At 41.6% G+C, this 18285-nt stretch overlaps 1 protein-coding gene across 1 annotated transcript in view; it reads right to left on the bottom strand.

Annotated features, from left to right (window-relative positions):
* Positions 1–14943, bottom strand: part of LOC137596317 (SPRY domain-containing SOCS box protein 4-like) — a 34016-nt gene extending 19073 nt beyond the window's left edge. The window contains exons 1-2 of the mRNA XM_068316713.1: positions 14792–14943; positions 4562–4651 (exon numbers count right to left, since the gene is read on the bottom strand). The gene's annotated coding sequence lies outside the window, so the exon portion shown is untranslated. The remainder of the gene's footprint in view (positions 1–4561; positions 4652–14791) is intronic.
* Positions 14944–18285: the final 3342 nt, after the last annotated feature.

The raw sequence follows: 18285 nt of genomic DNA, 5'->3' as shown, positions 1-18285 counted from the left end.
CAGTTTCTGCATCATTTAAAAAAGAACAGTAGAACCTCGAGATATGAGCTGCTCGACATACAAGTTCTTTGAAATACGAGACAACGCTCTGTCCATATTTTTGTTTGACATACCAGCAGAGCCTGAGACAAGAGTCGTGCTTCAAGACACCACCACTAGTTGGTGGATGGATACGACATCAGCGAGACCGCATCCCTTTCTTTACCACGTGTTGGCGGATGGATATAACATCAGTGAGACCGCATCTCGTTCTTTACCACGTGTTAGCGGATGGCTACAACATCAGTGAGATTGCATCTCATTCTTTACCACATGTTGACGGATGGTTACAACATCAGCTGAGATCGTATCTCGTTCTTTACCGCGTGTTGGTGGTCTATTGGTTGATTTTTTTTAAAAATTCATCATAATTTAAGGAGTTTGGAGCTTTTCTTACAAGGTTGGAATGGATTAAAATTATTTATTTAAATGGTTAAATGCTTTTTGACTTACGAGTTGAATTTGTTCCATGCCTGAACTCGTATCTCGAGGTACTACTTTATCTGACACTGTGACGGCAATCAGCTCCGTTATGGCAGGGAACCCCTCCCCAGCCATCGCTGCTCCGTCCTGACATCACTCCCCATTCTCTGCCTATGCATGAATGCTTCTCTGCCTCTCATCTTTCTCCCCTGGGTGACAAGAAAGCCTTCCTCTCACGTGCCCCGCCCCCTCGCAAAACACCACACAACGTCATTCTAGTATAAACGCTTACAGTTTCCAGCAAAATGACCCAGCTGAAACAAACTCAAGCCAGTACTGCACTGGATCTTTCCCCATGGATAAAAACCAGCCACATTTATTCCCATTCGCAGCTACACCCACCCCCCACTGAAGGCTGCTGCTCGCCGCAGGACCTCCTTGTTCTGACATTGTCTGCAGTGATAAGAGTGCATCAAGATGGCTTCAAGCAAGAAATGAAAATCAGTTAGCTGTGCAAGAGATTACGTCACAGCAGGAATTGCCTTGCATCATTTTGAATCATTAATTAGTTCTGTCTCAACTGTTTAAAGTCTGAACCATAAAATAATTGCGAGAAAAAGCAATATTTTGGAAAATAAGGTCTAATGTAATTTGTATAATTTTGGCTAAATCCCAAATTTTAACAGGTGGAGTACGATACAGGTTCACCACAATTATGTACCATCATGTGAGCGCCAGAAGAAGGTCCATCCACAATCATCTGTGGCTGGTTTTGCAAGTTTCATGGTAGAATGCTGAACAATAAGCTCACAGATGATTGCTAAAAATAGGTAATACTTCAGGGAGGTACACCCGCAGATGATTGATGCAGAAAGGCTAGCCATTGGTGTTTATGCTTGATCAATCCCCAGTACCGATGACGTCATGGGTTTAAATTACAGATCAAAAAACAAAGAATAATAGGACAGGGTCAGTCCCATGTGACAACTCTTTTGAGTCCATTTAGATGAATTAAATTAGAAATTTGAGTGATTTCTTAACAACTTATGCACAAAAACATGGAGGTGTGGGGTGATTGCGGGGTGATGTCTTGCTGCAGACAATGAGGATTCATGTTTCATTATAACAAGTCAGCATTGTTGTATAAATATACAGTATATCACACACATATATAATTACATATGATTACAGTATATGAAAAAATGAAAAAGGTGGTATATTGGGAGTCAATTATCAAAATTTTTACAATTAAGCACTTGTGTGCAAATAGTGAAAATCTGCTATTCTATACACTTTCAATGACAGCCGTTAAGTCATTTAGAAAATAAAAATGAAATAAATTTATAGGAAAAATTTCATATACTTGGCCTTTTGACTGACTCATTTAGAGAGGAAGACATAAAAACAACAAAAATGTCCGTTTTTGGCCCAAAGTGTATCCATCCCACCGAACTAAAAGCAGACATCCGAGTACGAATGACCCTCGAAGGGTTTACTTCAGCGAGACAAGAAGATCGAGGACTCTCCTCTAAGACAACATGCTGCCCAAATTACTTCCTGATTTTTAACTACAAGCACACAGCAGACGATGAGGAGCAGTTCGAGGTCTCCACGTCTCAGCTTATCCACAAGAAGAATCTGTTGGCAACCACACGTTGGAAGTAAAAACCGGAGCTCGCCCTCTCTGAGAGCCTAATTCTCATGTTCACACATGGCTGCATTCCAAACAGCAAAGACACAAAAGCAAAGACATGCCTCCGTGATAATGTTGTCGTAAAAGTGCAGCAAGGAAATCTAATCACGGCAAAATATGATTCGCAACCAAGAAACTTTGCCTTGTTGCTGAGAAGTTTTTCCAGTAAATAGGGTTCAGGATGGAAGGAATAAATCACCAATAGCGGGATTTCCGGTCTTTTACCCAGCACGCACTGGGCTACTTTGGGTCCACAGTTGTCTGGATAACCATGGAAGTAGTTTGGATACAACTCTGACCATCGGGATCAAATAATTTGGTAAGTATGATAGATTTCCAGCCACTGGCAGAACTGGTTTTACTGGGGCTGAGCAAGAACACATTTATATTTATATTCAATGCAGATAATAACCGGTTACTAAATGTCTGAGTTATGATGAAGCCACAGTCGTGCAGACATGGAGGAAAAAGCCATTTCTGTCTTCATTAATGCAGTGAGTAAAGAATGTGCACGCATAGTTGTGGACCCAGACTGGAAAACTGACAGGATGTGCTACTGGTTGCTTTGGCACTGACTCACATCCCGATCATACTTTCATTAACTAACACACACATGCACGCTGACCACACTCACTTCGTTCCCTCACGTAATTCGATTGAGGCTGCAGACTTATTAAAAGCTGAACCGGAGAAAAATCCGATGGGGAAATTCCAGACGTATGGCCGACGTTTGTACAGATGCAGGCAGAGACAAGACCTGTTGCTGCATCGACTCAGCCGGCCGATAGAGTGTTTTATTTAAATCGAAACATTAACGCATTGCAGAAAACTTTGAGATGTAGTGAATAAGAGCATTCCTGATATTCATACCATTAAACATGGCAATATGGAGATAACTGCAAAGTTGGCAAACATGACAGATCAGGAAATACGGCCACTTGAATACACGTTTATTTCATTTGAAGTCATTGCATCATCACCGAATCAGGAAGTGCAGATTTAGCTAATTTTTACCATCTGACGTCGATGCTTCCAGTGGCTTTCTTCAGTATGGACACCAATTGAAATGTGAAATTAGACCTGAAAAAAGTAAGACTCAAACAAGACTTGTCGAGATGCTTGCCTGGGTCACATGACCATCTTCTTAAAGGGGGGGCCGCTCCGGCTGCTAACACAAAAATACATTACCGCCAAACTGAAACTCCCAAGCTAGCAGAAACAAAAAGAAACAAACGTTGGTCTGACGTTACGAGAACGCTGCTAATAAAGTTGATGCAAACTGGATTCACCTATTATATATATATATATATATATATATATATATATATATATATATATATATATATATATATATAAGGGAAGCATTTCTATTAAAAACTCAGTAATTCATGAGAATGTTTAGTATAACTGATGTAATCATGGGAGCTCAGCTCAATGTACCGATCAGGTTACACTAGTTTCTAAAGATTTATCTTCACCTCAAGGATAGTCGTTTCAACGACTGAGAAGATTGAAACCGCATTTAGTTGAAGTTGCTTTGAAGCTTCTACAAAAGATCATCCCTGCCTGTGGCTGTGCTTTTATTTCTTTTCTTGCTGTTCTACAAACATGCTGCTAATATTCTCCTTTGTTTTTTGTACAACAGCAATCAGCATCACATATCAAACACAATCAGCAACGTGCACTAACTTCCTGTCCGCTAGATGTAATCACTTCAGGGTTTGTGTGGTGATGAGAATAAATCAAGAAAAAGGGATGAAGATATGGCCTTTCCTTGGGGAGGAGGCACCAACCTCAGTCACGTGGATGTAGTTGAACTGCAGTGTTTACAGGGTTTTTTGCATTATTTACTGTGAGATCTTTTTACTTTTGTCTGCAAACATTAAACAGCTTTACTATTCTCACGTCTAAACTTCAATTGTCAATGCTTTCCATCAAAACCTTCACTGACCAATATCTCCTTTTAGAACATGCTTGATTTTTGTCTTATATACTTACAGTAATATAAGTACAAGGTTATGGGTCAGAGACTTCAGAAGTAGGTAACAATTAAGGATGAAACCCTAGCCAAAACTCTTAAGGCCTGAAGTAACACATCTGCTGCTTTTGGGTTTGACTTGTTGAAATATTTAGCAGCTGCCTCGGATCGTTTTCTTTGTCACTACAGGTAAGGCCAAACCAGTCTGATCAGATTTCCACAGCTGGGTTATACAATTCGGAGGTGGGCCAATGAAATTAGTTGACCTGTTTTCACTTCTCTAACCATCAACTGCTTCCTGTCACGGGTGTCATCAGCGAACAAAAGGCGTATCCAACGCTCGCTGGGGTGACTAGCTGGGCTTCGACTGGTTCAACAAAGCAAATAAAGGTCCGAAGAGGTGTAAGGGTGGGTCGTCGGAAACTGACCTCTTTAATCCATCCGAGTTTGGGCGTCTTGACAACCACGTATCTCTGCCAAGCCAGCAGGGCACAGGTTAGACGATGACTGGTTCTATCCTGTTGAGAGAAGATGGAAAGGTACGATTAGGGTGGTGCTGGGAAACACCAGTTAAAAGTCCATTAACAGTCTTTATGTAAAACAAGGGGAAGGTGTGTCTGGAAGGGAGGGAGTTTGCTCAATGCCGTTGGGTTCATTTACATGTGAAAGAACCAACCAACCAAATCATAAATATGTTTGCATTTGCTTTAAAAGAAAAAGACTAAAAATACTGAACAGTGCAGAGGGAGTGTTCTGACAATAGTTTAATTAAGCTCTACATATTAATTAGTTTTACGAAGTTAGCTTGTATTCTCATGACGACCCGTCAGGCTAGTGTAGGTCAAGTTCACGATGACTGACTAGAAGACCCAAGAACTGTGATGCTGACTGGACAACAGACAGCTGGAGAAGGTAGTTTGTGATCGGCTGTCAATCTAACTCAGGTTTGTTTGGTTTGAAAACAAATGAACCGACCAGAAAAAGTCGTTAAACCTGCTGTGCTTGGATCCAACATGTTTGCACAGTGAGGATCCCTGAATTATTACAAGACATCCGATTCTCCTCCTCCCTCCACCGTTTACCTACCATAGACACAATGTGATCAAAACCCATGCAGGGTGTTAGATGTTATCTACGCAAGAGTAACTTGTCTATGCTTTTAGAGTTGAAACTTTCTGTACTTGCGTCTATTCGTGGAAAAACATTTAAAAAACAACGCACAAAAACCAAACAAGTTATAAGATGAATGACAAAACTTCTATAAATCTGTTGTTGTAATGGCTTGAAGGTGATGCCTCTAGATTAGAGGTCCCAAACCTTTTTTGATCCACAGACCAGTTCGACGTCAGACAATATTTTCAAAACAGTCACTTAAGGATGACCAGCATAAAAACTTTTTTTTGTTTGTTTATTGTTGGTTCTGCTAGCTTGGGAGTGTCAGTTTAGTAATGTATTCTGTGTTAGCGGCCCGAGCGGCCCCTTTAAGATGGTAGCCATGTGACCGAGGAAATCATCTCGACAAACATCAACAGTAGACAGATGTGGAGGAGAGAATCCACTCATTTAAAACAAAATATCATTCAGAATCAGATCAGAAAGAAAACAGAAATAATGGAAGTTCACAGACCAAATAACCCAAAAACTGGTACCGACTAACCCAAGGACTGGTACTGGTCCTCGACGCTGGGGTTGGGGACCATGGCACTACAACACCGTGAGAAAATATGTTGAAATATCAAGGTTAAAGTGACCTTACAAGGATGAGTCACTGAACAAATGAACGTGCTTCACCGTGACTAGTTAATGACATCCAACTCTCTAACCACCCAGATAATGCAACCAATTTTCTTGAATTATTGTGGTCATGTACTGAAAATCTAAATGAGAAATGTATTCTGGACCAAATGAACCAGACTGCAGATGAAAAAACAGCATTTAACTTCCAGCTGTTGGATCTTCAATTCCAACATTGCTCCCAGTGGTCAAGCACTATTTTACCCCTGTAATAGTCTCTCGACTTAAGCACTCAAATCAATTCCTACTTTTCCTTGAGTGTAATAATCAGCAGCAACTGTCTGCTCAGCTTTCAGAACCCTTCAGGAGATCAACGATCTGTGTTTGTACACTTGACATCACATCGTTCTTCTTTTACACCTGAATGAGGTCAAATGTGCCTCATCTGGTGTCGTAGTGAAGAGACTATCACAGACTGCTATTTTAATACCAGTTTCTATTTTCCTATCACTTTGCACACAATTCAGCAGATGACTTTATCTTGATTATACATTCAAACGGATAATAGAAGGAATTTGGCAACAAAAGAAGTGGTAGATTGGTGCAGATTGTGAGATTTAACAGTTATCTTTGAGGTCATGTGGGTTCTCGTGTTGATTTCACGGGTCACGAAACTTCAGCGTCAGTGCTCGTCTTGAGGCGCCAATGCTTCCCACATTGAGTTAATTAACGAAGGAACGATGACGTCAATCGCAACTTTAATGAACAACAGATTAATAAGCAGAAGCCACTCCGTCCATCAGTTTAGTTTGTTGTCAACAAGCCAAAGGACTTTTTAAAAAGACTTTTAAAAAACCTGCAATCCAAGCTGTTTTGAGCCACGTCGCAGTGTAATGGCTTTAGAAACGATCGACTGATTCAGGGTGATGACTTTGGGGTGTCCTCGACCGAAAGAGCCGCCGTAGGGAGAAACAAGTAGACACATGCAGACACACAAAGACACGTCTGACGACGGAGAGTGTGTGGACTTACAGACAGCAGGGTGGCTTACGAGGCTTATGCAATAGTCTTCTCTCTAATGCCCCTAACCCCTCACAACCGGTTTGTTCCCAGACTGTCCAGCTTCAATTCGCTGAGCTGTGGTTGAACAAGAGTCAAAGTTTGAATCTACCTTAAACTAACTCAACTTCTTTGCCCCAAATCTACCCCCCCCCCTGCATCCTGTTGGGGCAGCTACCACAGTCAGCACGTACTACATCAATTTGGCTCCAAATCTTGGGAGAAAAACTTAACACGCTCTACAAGAGCACAACAAAAGTGTCTCCAGTCGGAGTTTATGGGACACGGATGTATCTTTTAATGATCTGACATTGTTAACGATGGCGACAGGAAAGAGGAGGTGATCCGTTCTTCGGTATGAGGCCCTTGGGAGGATGCAGCTCTCAATTGTTTCAGCCTCATCTACCCCTACGTCTCAATCCAAAAGGCATTCACGAGAGACCCATCACTGATTGTCTGATTCGGTTTAATCCAAGCCCCGGCTCCAACTGCACCCATCAGCATGGTTATCACCTCGTACAGTAAAGATGTCAATATGGTGTAAAGGTAGACGAGCACTAACAAGCATCTTCTACCCATCCTTATGCTGAATAAAATCCCCATATAAAAACACATCCCTGCCTGATGATTGTTGCAACCGTGAACCCAAACCCTCCTGGAGTGTCAAAGTCAGCCCTCCTTCTGACAGCCACTAGAATTCTGCAACCAACACCCAGCAGTAACAAGATTGTGCAGTTCATGCTGTCTAACATTATACTGCAATACCTTATGAGTGACAGTCTGGTGATCTGCTCCCATTTGCCCAGTTAGTGACCTCACAAGAAATCAACTGATTAGCTTTAGAGCATCTCAGCAGAGAGGAACCCTTCATTTGCTTGAAACTTGTTGCTGGGATCAGATTCAGAAAAAGAATACAGTAGAACCTCATGATACGAGCTTCTTGATGTACCAATTGTTTGAGATACGATCCGTCGGTCTTTCCATACTTCAGTTTGACATATGAGCGACAATCCAAGATACGAGCCATGGTTGTTTACCACGTATTGGTGGATGGATACATCATCAGTGAGACCAGATCTCCTTCTCATTGGTGGAGTAAAGACGTAGCTCGTGTTTCTTTTCATTCTTTATCATTGTTCACGTAACATATATACTGTAATTAATTATACGGAAGTCTGCATCTCTATTGGTTGATAACGTTTTCTATCCACAACAGAACGGATTGAACTTGTATCTCGAGGTTCTACTCTCGATTTAGTGAAACTGATAAAACATTAGATCTACTGTATTGTTCCGTATACACCCGAGGCAATTAGCAAATTATCCCAAAATGTTTTTAACACATCTAACTTGTTTCGCACTGAGGGTTGTTTACCAGCAACATTTTTTTTTCCTTCTTGAAAAGATTCAGAAAAAAAATGAGTAATTGCATATATTATATATTTCTGTAACCTTTGCACAAAAATAGTCCAAGTGCAGTAAGTAAATAATTAGGGCAGATTCCAGCATCTTTGACACATTTCCACCACCGAATCGGCCAATCAGCAGCATTTTCACAACTGTAACTGAAATTACTTGACATGCTGCACATTTGGCCACAGGGTGGTTCCGATGACACATCACTTAACTTGAGTCGTGTCAGCAGATCACCATCACTTCAACATCTAAATGATCCCAAAGCGTTATTATTACGTTGGAGAAAATAAGTCTTTAGTCAAACATGCTGCGAATTAAATTGGATAATTAACAAGGTTACTTGGATCAAACCGTTGACAGTTCTAACTGAATACAAGCCTTGGCCATTAGTAAAAATAACATTACTATAAGTAAGGGAAGACTAATGCTGCAAAGACGACTAGATGACACAAAAACGACTGACTAACATGGAAGTTAGAGGCTGGGCCAAACAACCCCGAGAAAAACTGCACATCAGTTTTGTTTAGAATTTTTCACGAATCGTGGGCACAATTTTTTCTCAAATTGAAATGTCTCTTAATCTATAATTTCTCTCTTGACACTGTCGTCTAATGCCATGTTGTCACCGGTGAACAATGAAGGCATCAGCGTTGCTTTCAGGAGCGTTTGGATTCTGTAGCAGCGTCTGTTTGTGATGCAGGGGATGAAATAAAAACATTTACAAAAAAACCCCCCAGAAAAGACAGATTAGAAAAGGTTGTTGAAATGCATTGTGAAGGGAGACCAAAGCAGACCACAAAGCTGTTTAAAGCCAGTCGGGTAATGGGATTCCAGGAGGGCACAAACGACTACTGTATAATTAATGTCAGGGCGGTGAGGCCAGGCAGCAGAGGCTTACAACGAGGGCTGGATAGCATAGAACAGGATAGAATAGGTACAGCTTTGTGGAAATTCGTGAAATGGTCGTCATCTGGCTAACAAAACAGGAGAAAACGTGACTGGTTTGGTTTTTTTCACCTCGAGATACTAGCTGCTCGACATACGAGTAAACTGAGATACGAGCCGTCACTCTGTCCGTATTTTTGTTCAACATACGAGCGAAGAAGTGTGATTGGTTCTTTTTATTATTTAGGGGCTTTTTTTACAAGGCTGGAATGAATTAAAATGATTTTAGTTATTTTAATTGGAGAAAAGTTTGACTTACAAGTTCACGGAACGGATTAAACTCGTATCTCGAGGTTCTGCTGTATTGAATTTCAAGACAATTTCCCTCACATTCCTGCACCAAAACAGAAGGTGTTATTGACATTACCAAGATTTAATATGGATCTAATCCTGATCATTGGTGAAATGTCAAAAAGTTCCAAAAAAGTTTTTCTTGCACTCAAATACCTGTAATTATGAATTTATGATTGGCCATGAAAACATTTCATACATGTTTCTGTGCGTCTCAGTTTTTCCAATGGTGACAGCAGACAGTATAGGGCAGCAAACCTAGAAATGATCTAAACAAAATGGGAAAAAAAACTTGGATGTATAAAATGTCCGATCGAGCCGTTTCTTCCGATTCCTGAAGCTGACATTTCGAGCTCCCATCTCTGCTGGCTGAAGCAGTAAGAAGCCTTTAAAACCTCACATTAAGTGTTTGAAAAAGTCAGACTTAATTGAGTCCATCCCTCCAGCCATCCTTATCTCTTCTTCCATCTGCTATTGATCACTCCATTACTACCCCTCCCCTCTTCAGTTTTTCATTAAGAAGAATCAAACTGTTAAAGTCGAGTTTCTCCTCAATAAAATCATTAAAAATTATTTGCTTCTGTTGACTTTAGTTTGCCTGGGGGGTGCCGATCTAATCAATTACCCCAGTGATCCTTCTAACTACCCACATGCTGCTAGCGCTCTCCCAGCTGTCTCACATCAAACCGAACCGTTTCCAGGTCGTAAACCAGACCGCAAACCAGCCCACCGCCGAGGTGGAACACCTTCTTAGATCATCAGATGCTAGCCTGAGAAGCTAACAATCGCTGCGAGGACGTGGTTGAACAAAACTCCTGCCAGGAGTCTTTAGAAGTCGATGCAGAGCTTGATTCAGAACTCTAACGCACCAGTATAGAAACACGTGGGTGGAAGCGTCTTGCAGGAGGACGACTTTACATCACATCCGTGTCAGATGTGAAGGATAAGCAGCTCCAGAAACTCATGCATCCATCCGACGACCGACAAGCTGGGCAAGAATACGCTTTTAATCACGCGTCACTCAGCCTGCAGCAACAGGCCGGGTAACCATTTGTTAACATGCACACGACGCCTGAGGAAGATCAGCATCATCATCATCAGAGAAACGGGCTCTTTTAAGAGGCCACTCAAAGTAATCAGATTGCATTACGCGGTGCAAACGAGGGCACCGCTGCTCTCTTTAAAACTACCTGCTGTCCCGTAAAGCCTGGGGCGGGGCCGCTGCCCAGCACCGGATTGCTCTTAATGGGATTTCACAACATTAACATTCTGCTGAGTCAGCATCAGACACACCGGCTACAGCGCCAGACGCACCGGCCCGATCGCTAAAGCGCCCCTTTGTGTGTGTGTGTGTGTGTGTGTGTGTGTGTGTGTGTGGCCTCAGCCAGACGAAGGTCATCATGAGCTCATCATGCTACCGCTAATGCAGAGCCAGACCTTAACCCTAATCTCTCACTGCGCAAATTACAAAAAAAACCAAAAACAAAGGGAGATGCTCGCATCCGTTCAACCTTTATCATTAATTCATAAAAAACAAAACCCCTTCCCTCTCTTTTATTTCTTCAGGTTTTTGTTGAGTTTCATTTTCGCACGTTTTATTCTCCAGACGCTTAGCCGTTTTAAACCCAAGCGGGACCTCTGCTTGACTTCCATCCTGGAACCCGTTCGTCTCTTCCTGGGACGATGCAGCTGATCTCACAGAATGTAAATACTACAAAACGGTCAGTGATCATTCATGAAAGATAGAATCCATCGCCCTGAATCCAAACCCTTCCCCTCCGATACCGATCAGAGCGTTTCTCTCATGAATACTACATGTTTAGGCAATTACAGCGACTAAAAAAGGACTAAAGGATAAATGCAGTTTGAAGGAGCTCCCAGCAGCTGCAATCTCAACTTATTGATATGGAAATGATGGGATGTGAGCATCTACCGTATATGTGGGCGTGAAGGAAGGGGAACCAGATTCCATCTCAGCTGCTGCGCGAGTCGTCCAACCGTCAATGAAATACAGTTCATTCAAATTAAATCAGAAAAAAGGCGAAACACTTGGACAGGAATTGTGTTTTTCTTCATAAACTATCGGTTCTGGAAGAAATTAGAGATGTAATGCCGTTTCAATTGTTTTAAATACATTTCCGTCTCGACATTTTTCACTGACAATTTTGCATGTTCACTGGAAATTTTCTAAACATCAGAATCTCTCGACGTGATGCAGACGACTGATTGCTATTCTTTCGTGCAGCAGCTGTTTGGATCTGAAGCTAAATACTGTTGTCGTTTCTACAGAAATCATTTCTGGAGAGCCTGTTTTTTTTGTTTGTTTTTTTCCATGTGTGTAACATCTTTTATGCAAACCGCCAATAGAAGGCATGTGCACATAAGCAAGAATTAGCACCTGGCTTTCCAACAAACATTAGAACAAACGTACAGATCCATGGATTTACAAAGTACAGTTTAACCTCGGGATAAGAGTACTTTGAGATACGAGTTGCTCTGTACATATTTTTGTTCACCATACGAGCAAATTTTGGAGATACGAGCTGTGCTTCAGGACGCCACCACTAGTTGGCGGATGGATAAAACATCAGTGAGACCGTATCTCGTTCTTTACCATGTGTTGGCAGATGGATACAACATCAGAGACCGGATTTCGAGGTTCTAGTGCATAAATGTCTTCCCCTCTGGGAAATGTTTGTTGGACACAATGAAGTTAGAGTCAGAACTGCTGAGTTCATTGTTAATTATTTGTTTCTCTAAAAGTTGTCCCCACTAAAATGCCAAAACAGAAAAAAGCTCCATTCATCATCCTGTTCCTGGTCTCCTAACAACAACATCGAGGAAAGTTTAGGACGTCTTAATTAGGAGGAAACACCATAAATATGGGCCGAGAAGCCGGGCGTGCTGAAGCCTCATTTTCATGATCAATGCTGGTCTGCCTCCTGTCAGCATCCGGAGACTAAATGAGACCATCAGCGCTGCGTGGACGTCACGCAGATCTGTCATTAGAAGAACGGTCTGCTACCTGACACAGCAGAGACGACGGGCACAGCAATCACTCCCCCCACCTGATCCGTCAGCATCCATTCATTAAATAGTCCAACGTGAAAATGAGCTGCATCATCCAAATGCCACTGATGAAGCATGAAAGCTCCATCAGGACGCCGCCGTTCATCTCCCAGTCGCGTTCCAGGAGGACGGCGTCAAACTCAGCCGTGAGCTCAGTTCAACTGTTTGTTACCAACAGCTGACTTCTGTTAAAGAATCGAGTCAAAGGTAAATATGAAGCAATGTGCATTAGAAACTCGAGAGATGAGTTAGCTGAGATACAAGTCGTCGCTCTGTCCATAATTTTGTTCGAAATACAAGCAAAAAATCAGATACGAGTCGTTCTTCAGGACACCACGTGTTGGCTGATGGATACAGCATCAGCTGAGACCGTATCTCGTTCTTTACCGCGTGTTGGCGGATGGATACAACATCGACTGTGGCCGTATCTCGCTCTTTACCACGTGTTGGTGTATGGGTACAACATCAGCTGAGACGTATCTTGTTCTTTACATGTTAGTGGGTGGGCACAACATCAGCTGAGACGTATCTCGTTCTTTACATGTTAGTGGGTGGGTACAAAATCAGTCAGACCGGATCTCGTTCTTTACCACGTGTTGTCGGATGGATACAACATCAGTGAGACAGGATCTCCTTCTTTACCACGTGTTGGTGGATGGATACAACATCGGTGGGACCGGATCACATTCTTTACCGCGTGTTGGCGGATGGATACAACATCAGTGAGAATGTATCTCGTTCTTTACCACGTGTTGGTGGGTGGATACAACATCAGTGAGACTGTATCTCGTTCTTTACCACGTGTTGGTGGATGGATACACCATCGGTGACACTGTATCTCGTTCTTTTCCATGTGTTAACTCGTATTAAACTTGTATCTCGAGGTACTTCTGTATTTCAAAGGAGGACAAACTAACTTTCCAGCCCACATCGTGTATTTATGTGCAGCTATTCCTTGATACTGATCAGTAATCTGCCGCGTGGTCGAAGATAGACGAGTACCGACGTTCTCAGAGGCCTGAACTCTAAAACATCTGCTCCGTCTCACGTTCCATGGGAGTCCATTCACACCAGATAAACCGTCTGGGGTCCTTACGTGACGTAAAGAACAACCTCTGTTCTGTTGCGCTCTCTCTCACTCTCACACACCCACACACACACACACACACACACACACGACCATCACCTCCAATAAACACACCACTCGCCTCAGTGTCTGTTTAATCGCTTCCTGGTCGACTGCGGGTGAATTAAACATGACAAAGGACCGATGACCTCCGACCGGCGTGAACCTGGGCGCATCTATGTGATGCAAATCAACTGATGTGACAGGGGTCATGGGGTCAAACCCCAGATGGTGGTAAATTACTTGTGGGGGGGGGGGCGAGTCTAGTCCCTGTTTGGTGCATAAGGGAGCGTGAAAGTCATCAACATTCAAACCATTTGTCATCCAGATTATGATGCAAGTGTCAGAAGTTTGATTTCTTTATCTCCCCATCTGACACCAGTTTGTGTGGACGGCAGCCTGTTAATGCCCCGGAGGGGGGCAGCAGATGGAACGTTTACCAGCATTTAGCCTCAAACGCCACACGGAACTGGTAATTAATTAAAACAAATAGTTCCCCTCTGTGGGGATCAGACTGCAATGTTTGCTCACCTGGGGTAACGCGCGCACACACACACACACACACACACAATCTGACATTTAATTAGCGAGCGAAGCCGAAAAAAACGGAGCGTCCCTGAAGGCAGCATAGGTAGGTTCGTGCGAGCCAGAACCGAGCCGAACCACTACCTCCAGTTATCTCCAAACAATCCGCCATCAGGACACTTCCGGTGTGTGTTTAGAGGTGATTCCTACCTGATGCCCCGCGCGAGACAAATCAATAAGTTCGAAAGTGGTTCCAAAATAAAAGCCTCACTTTAAAAAAAATTAATAAAAAAAAAAAAAAAAATCCTACTCGTATTTTAAGCAGGAAGGGAATGTGTTTATTTCCGCTTTAGAACACAACACGACTCACTTTGGACGCGGTTCGGTTCTTCTGAAACCGGAAAGTTTGGAAGCGGACTTTCCGCCTCCTGCACCGTAAACCGATTAAAGTCCACTCAAACCGGTCAGAAGCATTGAAACGACTTCACGTTACCTGAACAACGCGGGTATCGGGACCGGACTCGGACCCGAAGCGGCTCCGCTGACGTCGCGGAGGTTTCCTCGTTCCTCCGCTGGAGTGAACAGGACGGCTTCAGGCGCGGTGGGAATTTTAACAACTGCGTGGAAAAGTGAACCAAAAAAGAAACAAAAAAAAAACCCCCACGTCCGTCCGCGTTTGACGACGTCTCTCCGGAGACGAGCGGCTCTCTTTGTTCGCCCTGCCCGCGGCCTGTGAACGTTATCACCGTTCGTGAGTCCCCGACAGCCGCTGATTGGCTGGAGCCTCGGGATCAGGGAAAGGTGACTGCTGTGAAGCTGCTCAGCGCAGCAGCGGGTGCTGCTAACGGTCCAGCAGAAACATGAACAATTAAAAACAGGTCATATTTATATTTAAAATACGGGAGTGAAGCCAAATCGATATTTATTCATAGTTTTTGTATAACTTCTCGTTTTTAGAGTTTAAAAGAGTTATTAATGATAATTTGGTTCAATTGGATGCTTTAATTGTGAAAGGATCACTTTTGACTTCCTTTTAAAGTCTAGATTTTATCAAACTCGACGCAGAGTGGAGGACACACACACACACACACACACACACACACACACACACACACACTTGATTGTAATCTCACCTATAACGGCATCATAAAATAAAAATAAAAATAATTTTTTTTAAAAAACCAGCGGATTTGAACATGATTGGAGAAGTCAATAATAAAGACCTGAAACTGATCAATTAACCAATCTATCAATCAATCTATCCATCTGCCACTAATGCAACTAATTTTCAACAAATAGGGGAACCCAACCCAACTTTCCTTTCCTTTTGTCAGGTGTTCCACTTCGGTGAAAGCTCTAAAATCTTCAGTCGTGTTTGCTGTCGTGAAATTTTCGTGCATTCGTGGTGCCCTGAGGATTGATTCTAAAATCGATCTAAATGTCCAGTCGTCATTTTTCTCGCCCACTCGGCGCCTTTTGTGGGTGGAAATGTGTAAGAGTCCAAAGTCCAGACCTGTCCATTCAGTCCACAGTGGCTTCAGAGTGGACTTTGATCCCCTCAGAAAATCCAGTTAGACTGAAAACTTTACTGTTTTTTTAACATGGACAACTACAATTTTATTATTAAAGTGTAAAACAATTCATTAAACCATTGTTCAAGTTGTCGGCGATGGTTACAAATAAAGCTTGAAATGCTTCAGTCCACAAGTCCAACTTTGACTTTTTTTTACTATTACCTTTGGTTTTTATCTCCAGACAATTCTACTTGGTCAGCACCAATAGGAAATTGTCTAATCGAGCTTTAATTTGTGTAATTTTTGCTAAATCCAGAATTTTTGCTCATGCTAAATGCCCATGCATGCGTTTGATTGTTTACATGACATTTTTCAGGAGAAAAATATCAAACTTATGACGTAGAAGTTTCAAAATCCTGAAACACGAACTGTATCAGATATTACACACCTGGCTTTAAAGGGTTAAACACGTTACCATGGCGCAACCAGAAGAATGTTGACATTATTGTTTGAAGATCAACGGTCAGAAAAACCTGTCAATATTAGCACTATCACGCTACATGAGCTGCATTGGAAAAACCTTTATTCCAAGAAGTTAGTTTGGAGTTAGCGCAGATGCTAATCGTTTAGTAACATCAAATAAATAAAGAGAACCTGACTAGTTTTCACGTGTTAAACATGTATGACTGTTTGTTAACAATGGTAAAATAAAAGAAAAGCATTGTGTGTCTGTTTCTTAAATTAAATATATTGATTAAAGAAGTTCTAATCTTGGATATTTAGTCAACTGCGACGAGACATAAATTGCTACAGGCTAATAACATGATATTATATGTTTTATTCTGATTTATAGTACAGTAAATTGACGTAGACTTGATTTTATTTTTCCGCGTCTTTTTTTTTTTTTTGAAAACCAACATAATTGAAAACGACGTAACTCGAAAACGACGTAAGCCGAGGTTGACCTGTAGTTTTAATTGGGTGACTGGTTGGTCTAGAGCAGACCTGGGTAAACCGCGGCCCGGGGGCCACATCCGGCCCTTCGTTTATCCCTGTACGGCCCACGTGAGGCCAATCATAAATTATGTACACACAAATTTTATTTTCCCATTTTTTTGTTTTTTGTGGAAAACTGATATACAGTATAATCGAGAACGATGTAACTCCAATCAAAGCAGATTGAAGTTTACCTGTAGACTTAAAAATACTAAAAGCAAATACAAAATAATATATTGATAGATTATGTTATTGGACTAAAATGAATGATGCACTGATTTGTTGATGAAACATGAGCCCATTTCATTTCATTCCCTTTAATTTCCTAAGTGCATGAACTCATAATTACACCTAAGTACAGTGCTTGAAGAAAAATGTAATTAGAACCATTCCAGCAGACATGTGAAGTGGCTGGCTGGGGTCAGACGGAGGCGGATAGGCAGACAAACTCTCCACGGGGGCAGAAAAACAAAGAGTTCACCCAGTAAATTGGTGACTGTCATGATGTCCTCTGGGTAATATTGTGGTTCCAACTGAAGCCCAGAAACCACGATCGAAAGCTTTCATTATAAAACAAAATTCATACAAGGACAAAGAAATGTTGTAACTCCATGTTAGCGTGGGTGATTAGCGTGAGCTGAGCGTGAAAGGGCACTGGACACGTCTGTTCCACGCTGGCTTCTGGTCTTTTTACACACGCTGACCAAATAAACTCAATTTCTGTTGACATCAGAACTCAAATGGAAGCGCTTGTGCGTGTGGATAGTTTTTTCTCTTTTTTACTTAAAAATATAGGGCAGAACATTTAACTTCAGCAATTTCCAGTTAGTTATCAGAATAACTGCTCAATAATCTATTTTAAACTTATAAATTGTATTTTTTAAATCAATTAAATTAAATTAATTTGATTTTTTAATTAATTAAAACCGTCTTCAGCTGCTTCTTCCTCATTGTGGGTCACGGGGGTTGCTACGGGCTAATAATCCGATATTATATGTTTTTATTCTGATTTATTGTACCGTCACATGATATTATGTGTTTTTAAGTAATGATTTTATGATTCCAATATTTGTGGATTTTAATAAGATGTTATATTTTGCATTTTCTGGTTTGTTGTAGCTTTGAATTTGAAATCAGAATTTAAACTTAAATAAAAGATGTTTGTAATGTTCTTGGAGCTGAAGCAGTATATATACTGGAGGCTCTAATATTTAGAGAATCTAGCTTCAGTTTGAATAATTCCTGAAAAATAAATCTGTTATCTGTTCCAATGAAAGTGCTATTCAAAAATACGTAACATGTCTTTAATTATAAATGCATGCTGTGAAATGCGACTCCACTCTGCGCGTAACTAGAGATTAGTGACCAGATTAAACTATACAGAAGGAAATGTCACAGATCCAACAAGCTTGTCAAACAAAGATGGTGGAAATGGAAGGAGAAAAAAAATTCTGAACACTTTTCTCTTCCATTCCAG

The sequence above is a fragment of the Antennarius striatus genome, chromosome 6 (genome assembly GCF_040054535.1).
Source record: "Antennarius striatus isolate MH-2024 chromosome 6, ASM4005453v1, whole genome shotgun sequence".
NCBI classification, from domain to species: domain Eukaryota; kingdom Metazoa; phylum Chordata; class Actinopteri; order Lophiiformes; family Antennariidae; genus Antennarius; species Antennarius striatus.
The sequence above is the reverse complement of the archived record's forward strand: the minus strand, read 5'-3'. Positions and strand labels throughout refer to the sequence as shown.